General features: G+C 45.2%; 1 pseudogene; it reads left to right on the top strand.

The window, feature by feature from the left end:
* The first annotated feature begins 355 nt into the window (after positions 1-355).
* LOC144768963 (uncharacterized) lies at positions 356-2,004 on the top strand (annotated as a pseudogene).
* The last annotated feature ends 5,261 nt before the right edge of the window (positions 2,005-7,265 follow it).

Below are 7,265 nucleotides of genomic sequence, written 5' to 3'. Positions count from 1 at the left end.
TGACACACGCATTGATACCTATGGACTGAGGGGAAAGCTATACAGAAGGAGGGATCCTATTGGCTAAGATGGACAGATAATTGAATACAAAGGTCCTATGGGCTGAGAACAACAAATATAGATGGTAGTGCTATTGCCTAAATAGAATAGTGATTTGGTTGGCTTAAGGTGGAGAAACATAAAAGAACTGTGAAGCAAAAGACTAAGGAGTGATATTAAAATAAAACAAGGATAAATACACATGCTTTCACGAGATCCCAGGATTGGAGGAGACTTATCTGCCATGGCTGCCAACTGTGGGCTGTGACCACCTCCCCTTCTCCATGGTGTTCGGTGAGGAGACTGTGCAGGGGAGATGCACTCACTCGTACATTGTGCCCCCTTGAACATTGCGTTGTATGACAGTGCTGCCCGCAAAACCAGCTGTGAAGCAGTGACGTCTCACACAGAAGCGGGCAACCTTAAACAGCTCCGTTCATTGCAAGCGGAGGGGCAAAAACCTCTGACCTCAGTTTGACCTTGGGTATTGATGTAAATAAGGGAGGCGGCATCCAGCAAGTTGAGGAGGAAAAGGACCTTGTGAATCAGCTTTTGCCACCTGCGCCTTTGAGACTAGATATTTACTTGAGGAACAGCTGCTCCAGTTTGTCTTCTCCAGGGACATCCCCTTCAGGCTCCTCCATGAGCTCATTGGACAGCGCTTTCTCGCAATTTTCTGACTATTTTATGTTCACGCCAAATGAGATATCCTCTCCTCTGGATGGTCCTTTCCGGTTGCAAAGGAAACCAGTGGAAGCTTCCCATGACTGCACCAGCTTCCACCCATTGTCCATGGCACAGACGGAAAAGGAGAAAAGTGCTTCAGTGAAGCAAGGCATCAACAGCAGTGCACCTTGTGTTGGAAATCTCCAGTGGCCACCACTAAAGAGCCGTGGCACCCAGCAGCCAAACACGGCTCAGAAGTGGCGCCTCCACAATGAAAAACTGGTCTCTCAGGAATAGGGAAAAATCTAAGCATGATGACAAAAAGCACAATTCTGGCAAAGCAAACAACTGCGAGCCACAGAATCATGATAAACTTGAAAAGATGTATTTTTTAGAAGAAAAAAATGTTGCTCAAGTTCAATTTCCGCAGAAATTCTACTTATTCCGGAATAAGGGGAGTTTGGCAGTCTGTAGTCTGAACAGGGAGTTGTGCAGCTTAGCAGCTCGCCATCTTGTGACATGGAAGCTGAAGACAGAAGCCAGATGTTATTGGAATGCTTAATTAATCAGAGTATTTTTGACAAAAATGCAAATGGGCTGAAATGAAATGAATGAAATGAAATGAAAAGACCATTTATATAGCCCGGTAGCTACCCTTAGGCATCCTAGCGCTGCAGATATCACGCTTATTGCAAAACAGTGGAGAGCTATTCTGGTTTATTAAAAAGCAGGGTTTTTAGAAGTTTACGGAAAGTGAGTAGACACTGATCACAACGCAACTACTTGTCAGTTTGCTGGCTTGAAGACTGATGGGGCATCAGTAATTGATACAAAACTCAGCCACATCCCTGAAACTGTGTTTTATGGACAGGATGTTTCTTTGTTTTCAAAGACAAACAAAATACAAGTGCCCACCTTGTGCATGGTGGGAGAGGTTCAAGGTGTGAATGCTAACATTCATCACTCTTCAGAGGTGGCATCAATGTTAAAAGAAGGGCTCGGACAGTGTGACAAGGACAGTCAGGCTGTGATTGGAATGGAAATAAGCACAAGTGCTACAAGTTTCAAGAGAAATAAAGTCTTGCCTTACAACATGGACAGTATATATAAAACTACAAAAAGTGCGATTGAAAAGGCTTTCTGTGCATCCCCAAAGCCATCAAACACTGCGGATCTGTATTTCATCCAACAAGATGTTCACAAATGCTTTCCCCAAAATAGTGGTAAAAAAACTGCAGTTCTGACAATACATTGGAAGAGACAGATGAGAGGCTTTTTGCAGAGGAGTCTTATGTTTGAACGCGCTGTTGTTAAGCAATAAAGGATCTTGGCGCGAACTCCTTCCACAAGCTGCTTGTTACAGTCTTCTCAAGGGTTTTATATGGCCATCCACCCAGAACAATTACAAAAACATGCACGCGGGCACCGTGCTACAACATGAAGCGTGGCGCCCGTGCATAATACATTTATGCACATGGTAATGCAAATAAACACATGAAAGCAGGCGATATTAAAATAAAACAAGGATAAAAACCCGTGCTCCCAGGATTCCAGGGTTGGAGGAGGATTATTTGCGATAGCTTATAACTGTTTAAAGTGACCGTCTCCCCCTCTCCATGGCGTCCGGCGGGGAGAACGTAGAGGGGAGATGCACTCAGCCTTACATTGTGCCTACATGAACCGGTAGGAAGCATGCCTGATAGTGTAAAGGGAAGTAGCGGTCGGTGGTGGGAGTAGCTGCCAGGCGGTGACGAATTTCGTTGCGCACACTGGATCCACAAATGCGATGCAATGCGCGCAACGAAATCCGTTTTATTTATTTATATGTTAATTTACCTGTAATCCTTCATAATCCATAGAATACTACCCCCCACCCTGCGCCTGATGTTTTGGGAGCGCCAACCAATAAGGAGCCAGGAAACAAGAGCAACATAGGAGTGAACCAATGACAAGCAGCAGTCGGGATTACCCTCCATATACAGATTACATCAGGTTTTACAGACAGTTCATGCGCGCTGCCTAGCTTGACCTAAAAACGGTCTTTGTCACAGTTTTGTGCTGACAGGCGTATTAATTAATTTTAGAACTGGAGCACCAGCAAGACTTTTTTGGTAAACAGGTCCTTGTCACAGGAACTTTCAAGGTAAGTGCTGCATTTGGCTGGAAATACAATAGCATTTGTTGGCATGTCCAAACAGCCAACCATAGCGTGATAAGCAGGGTTGGTCTGGCCTACAGGGCCATCAGGCAGTGCCTGAAGGGCTTGTCTGCTGGGTCAGTGTGTGGGCCAATATTTGGCTGTGTGGGGGCCTGTCTTTTGAACTGGTGGGCAGGTTTATACTGTTGATTTCCCTGATATTAATACAAGCATTGTCTGCAGCAAGCTCAAACTAATTCAGTCTTCCATACTTTGCAAAAAACTTATACAGTGTGTCTTTGCAAATTCATATCTGACACAATTTGAAAAAACACGGGCTATTCTTTCAGCAATCAAATTCAGTAATGGGGAGGGGCTTTTATTTTAGTGCCAAGGTCGATTTTCTGCCAAAGTCCGACCCTTGTAATTACGTACACAAAGGGATACAACCAAAACAATTAACACCTTCGCTGCGGCGGCAATTCCGCCGCATCGCTAGGGGGAGGGGGGCCATGCAGCGCTCCCATGCTTGTGAGAGAACCGCTCCGTCATGAGCCTCGTGTGCGCTGTGTTTGTGATGGAGCGGTTCCGTCACGGCCCCGCCCGCTTAATGGAACGTCCAGCGCAGGCGCAAAATCAGTGCCGAAATTAGCGCCGCTGTGGTAAATAAATAAATAATACCTCTATTTTTGACTAGATATAACAATAACAGATAGCTCAATAAATAAGAGTCAAGATTCGAGGTAGTAGGAGTTTGCAGGTTTAATACAGCATAAAGGACAGGATCAGGACAACCTGCACGGGCAAGATCTGGGATGGCTAGCCAACAGGGGGGCCCCGACAGCTGTCGGGCAGGAGCTGGAATGAGCGCGCTGGCTTTTAATAACAATACACAAGTATATATACTAAAACAATTGCATTACAGTACATACAGTAGGTGTAGCAGTGGGTGGGGTTAATAGCAGTCGCGAGAGATAAGGCAGAAAGGAGGTGTAACAAGAGGCGTGAACAGGGCGTATACATAGACATGTGATGTAAACGTAACGGAATATGTCATAAACGGGGCGGAAACATGGAGGGGGCTACCGAAGGAGCCGGGACCTCTAACCTAGTGGTGCGCGAAAACTGGCAATGACGTGTTACTAGGAGAAGCTGGGGGCTATGACTCCTGAGCTAGAAGGAGAGACGAAAGTCTGGAGAGTCAGAGCGACATGTACCTAAACACTATCTAGTATCTGATGTTTAGAGAACATGTTGATAGAATCCAAAAGTTATCAGGGCAAAGGCTAACAGACACTAAGACTGGTGCATGCATTATTCTACATGTAGTGTGTGTTGAGGAATATTAAATGACCATTAATACAGTATTTCTCTTACATGGAGACGTAAAGGCTAGACCATGACGGAAACTATTGATGCGATTCAGTAGCTTAGGAATGCAGAGAAGGAGAGCTGGACTGATAACTGGAATCATAACATACTCTTGGCAGACTGGCAGGCAGAGCCAGGCCGAGCCGGGCACTGTGAGGCAGGAAGTAAGTGAAGGGTCAGGGATACAGGTGGGGGCTGTATCGCTCCTCGGAGAGGGTTCAGGAGACAGGAGCTGAATCTGAGTCTGGGCCCTTTTGAGGCCTAGAAACGGGGACTTTACAATGAAATAACGTGCACACTGTGAAACGTGGCAAAGTAGCTTTACATAGGCCTAATACTCGTAGCTTTCACGAGAACTGGAAACTGGCATACTAGAGATGGACACAACTGTAATTGCGTCTTTATTCGATCATGGGGAATACATATGCATATTAATCATGCACACATAACATAAGATGGGGAACACGTAGGGACACAGAACATGGCAAAATTTACTTTTCCACATTCCCTCCTTGTCACTACGTTTCCCTCAGGAAACATCAATATTCATGATACCATCTATCATTTCATACAGTATCATTTGCTCGTCTCGAATTTTCTTGGAACGGGATCTAGGACGGGACTTGGGACTAGGAATACAAGAGGTAGCACAAATGCCGCAAATCGCAGGGCCACATTGTATACAGAGGCAGCAACTGAATATGATCGCTACTGCAATACCTAGAAATGACAATACTTTCCATCCCCAGGCAGAAATTATACTCCAGAACCAACCGGACCATGTCCAGGTGCCTGGATTCTGGTGTAACTGATGGGCAATTTTATGAAGTCTGGTTATAGCTGAATAAACAGACGGCGCGTTATTTGGAATGAAAATGCAGCAACTAGATCCGATGACTCTACATGCTCCTCCTCTATCGGCCAGTATGACGTCAAGAACGAGACAATTTTGGAGCACGACAAATCTCATAGCAGATTGCTCTTTGGTTAAGTTACCTAGAGCAGAAGCAGTCTCATTCACTACTGCTTCAAGGGTTCTGGTCAATCTACGTATTAACTTACTATTCTGGATAGGTCCTATAAAGAAGAAGAAACCTCTATTGAAATCTGTATACTGTTCTAGAGCAGTTTCAGTTTGGTCGACAATCGGGGACTCGATCTCCCTTCTATGTCTAATGTGTACTAGATGTGTGTTTCTGTGATAATCAGATGGGGCTGGAAAAACTGGTGGCAGTAGGAAGGCAATGTAACAGGTTCCCTCCCAATCGAGGGGCAGACGAACATATGCGGTCTGACCACAAACAAAATAAGAATGACGTGAAGCTTTGAAAATAGATTTCCCACTGTCACTATACTCGACAATAGTAGTACAATCACTATGTCCTACATGTACGGAACCGTTATTTCGGACACATAATTCGCCTTTGACTGGTAATACTGAAATAGCAGGTAAGTCTGGAGTAGGATCAGACTGAACATTCAGGACCATAAAATTCGAAGAATAATTACCTAAATTATAAACTTCATTTTCTAGATCTAACCCTGTTCTGTGGGGAAGACCTTGCTTGTCTGGAAAACATGTACTGTTCAGAAGGGACATATCAGTTGAGGATGACGTTAACGTGGACCAGGCTCCACATGAGCCATTATGTGAGAACGGATAAGGAAAGAGTGGCAGAACTCCCTTCGGTGTCTGGAAAGGGGGGAGTCGACCACACACCCAACAATTAGTGGCATTGCTGGTCTGGTGTGAATAATGCAACATACGGATAAATGTATTGTTGCGCATAGCAAGACGATAGGATAGTTCGTGAGGAGGCAGATCACTAAACGTGTGCTCTACAGTAGCATTAGAAGACTTATTTACATGAGAAATTGGAAAACATAAATGAAATGCATAACTCGTGCAGGTAACCATCAGGCTGAGAAACAATATAAAACTTAGAAAAACGATACATCGGATTGAGTTTTGACTAACTCTCTCACTATGAGGGTCTATTTCATACATGTCAGATACCTGTCTAACCGTTTCACCTAGGGGAGGACTTAGACAATTAAACTGGCTGACTTATTTTACTAGACCGGAGCTTCTTTTTATACTCCTGCTGCGGAGTTTCCTCTAACAGGGGAGGCTTGGTATCAATGTCATTTGCGGGACAGTCCTTAAGAATAGTATCTTGGCAGTCTTTAAAATCTGGACAATCCTTGGAAATGTTCCTGGAAACAGCTTTTAGTCCGTGAAATTTCTTGACGTGTGACAGATGCACCCACCCCTTACGGCCCTCCAACTTCACGGCCGTACGGGTGGTCAGAAGGACTTGCTTCGGTTCCTTCCAGCGAGGCTCCAGCGGACTTGAACGATCAAAATTGCGGACGAGGACCAAGCTTCCTGGAACGATTTCATGCGGTTTCACCTCGGTATTATCTGGAAATGCGGCGGCAACCTGTGAACGACAAGAGTGTAGGGCAGACATCAAGGAAGCTAGGTAATCTGTCAGCATATTACTGGAAACATCTGTAATACTTCGGGGTCTAGGTGTACCCCACATATTTGGGGGGCGGCCGAATACGACCTCATACGGGGACAGACCTGATCTGGAATGTGCGACCATGCGCATATAAAACAAAGCGACTGGCAGAGCAACTAACCAGTCTACACCTTTTTCTTGACAGATTTTGGCAATGCGGATTTTCAAGGTTTGATTATGTCTCTCTACGAGACCGGCTGCTTCAGGATGGCGTACACAATGGAACTTCCACTGGTACCCTAACAAAAGGGAAACGTGCTTCATTAATTCAGATGAGAATGGCTGGCCGTTATCAGAATACACGACCCTTGGGAGTCCATAACGGGGGAAATATTCACGAACCAACTGCTTGGCAGTGGTCGCGGCTGTGTAATCTGGGACTGGATATGCTTCTGTCCACCTGGACAAGGCACATACAACTACAAGGACATACTTGAAACCTCGACATCGCTCCATCTGAATATAATCCATCTGGAGGACTTCAAAAGGGTGGTCAGGGGGCTGGAATCCACCTTGTTCCACCG

Source organism: Lissotriton helveticus, chromosome 7 (genome assembly GCF_964261635.1).
Source record: "Lissotriton helveticus chromosome 7, aLisHel1.1, whole genome shotgun sequence".
In the NCBI taxonomy this organism is placed as follows: Eukaryota; Metazoa; Chordata; class Amphibia; order Caudata; family Salamandridae; genus Lissotriton; species Lissotriton helveticus.
This window is presented reverse-complemented; position numbering and strand designations above follow the sequence as displayed.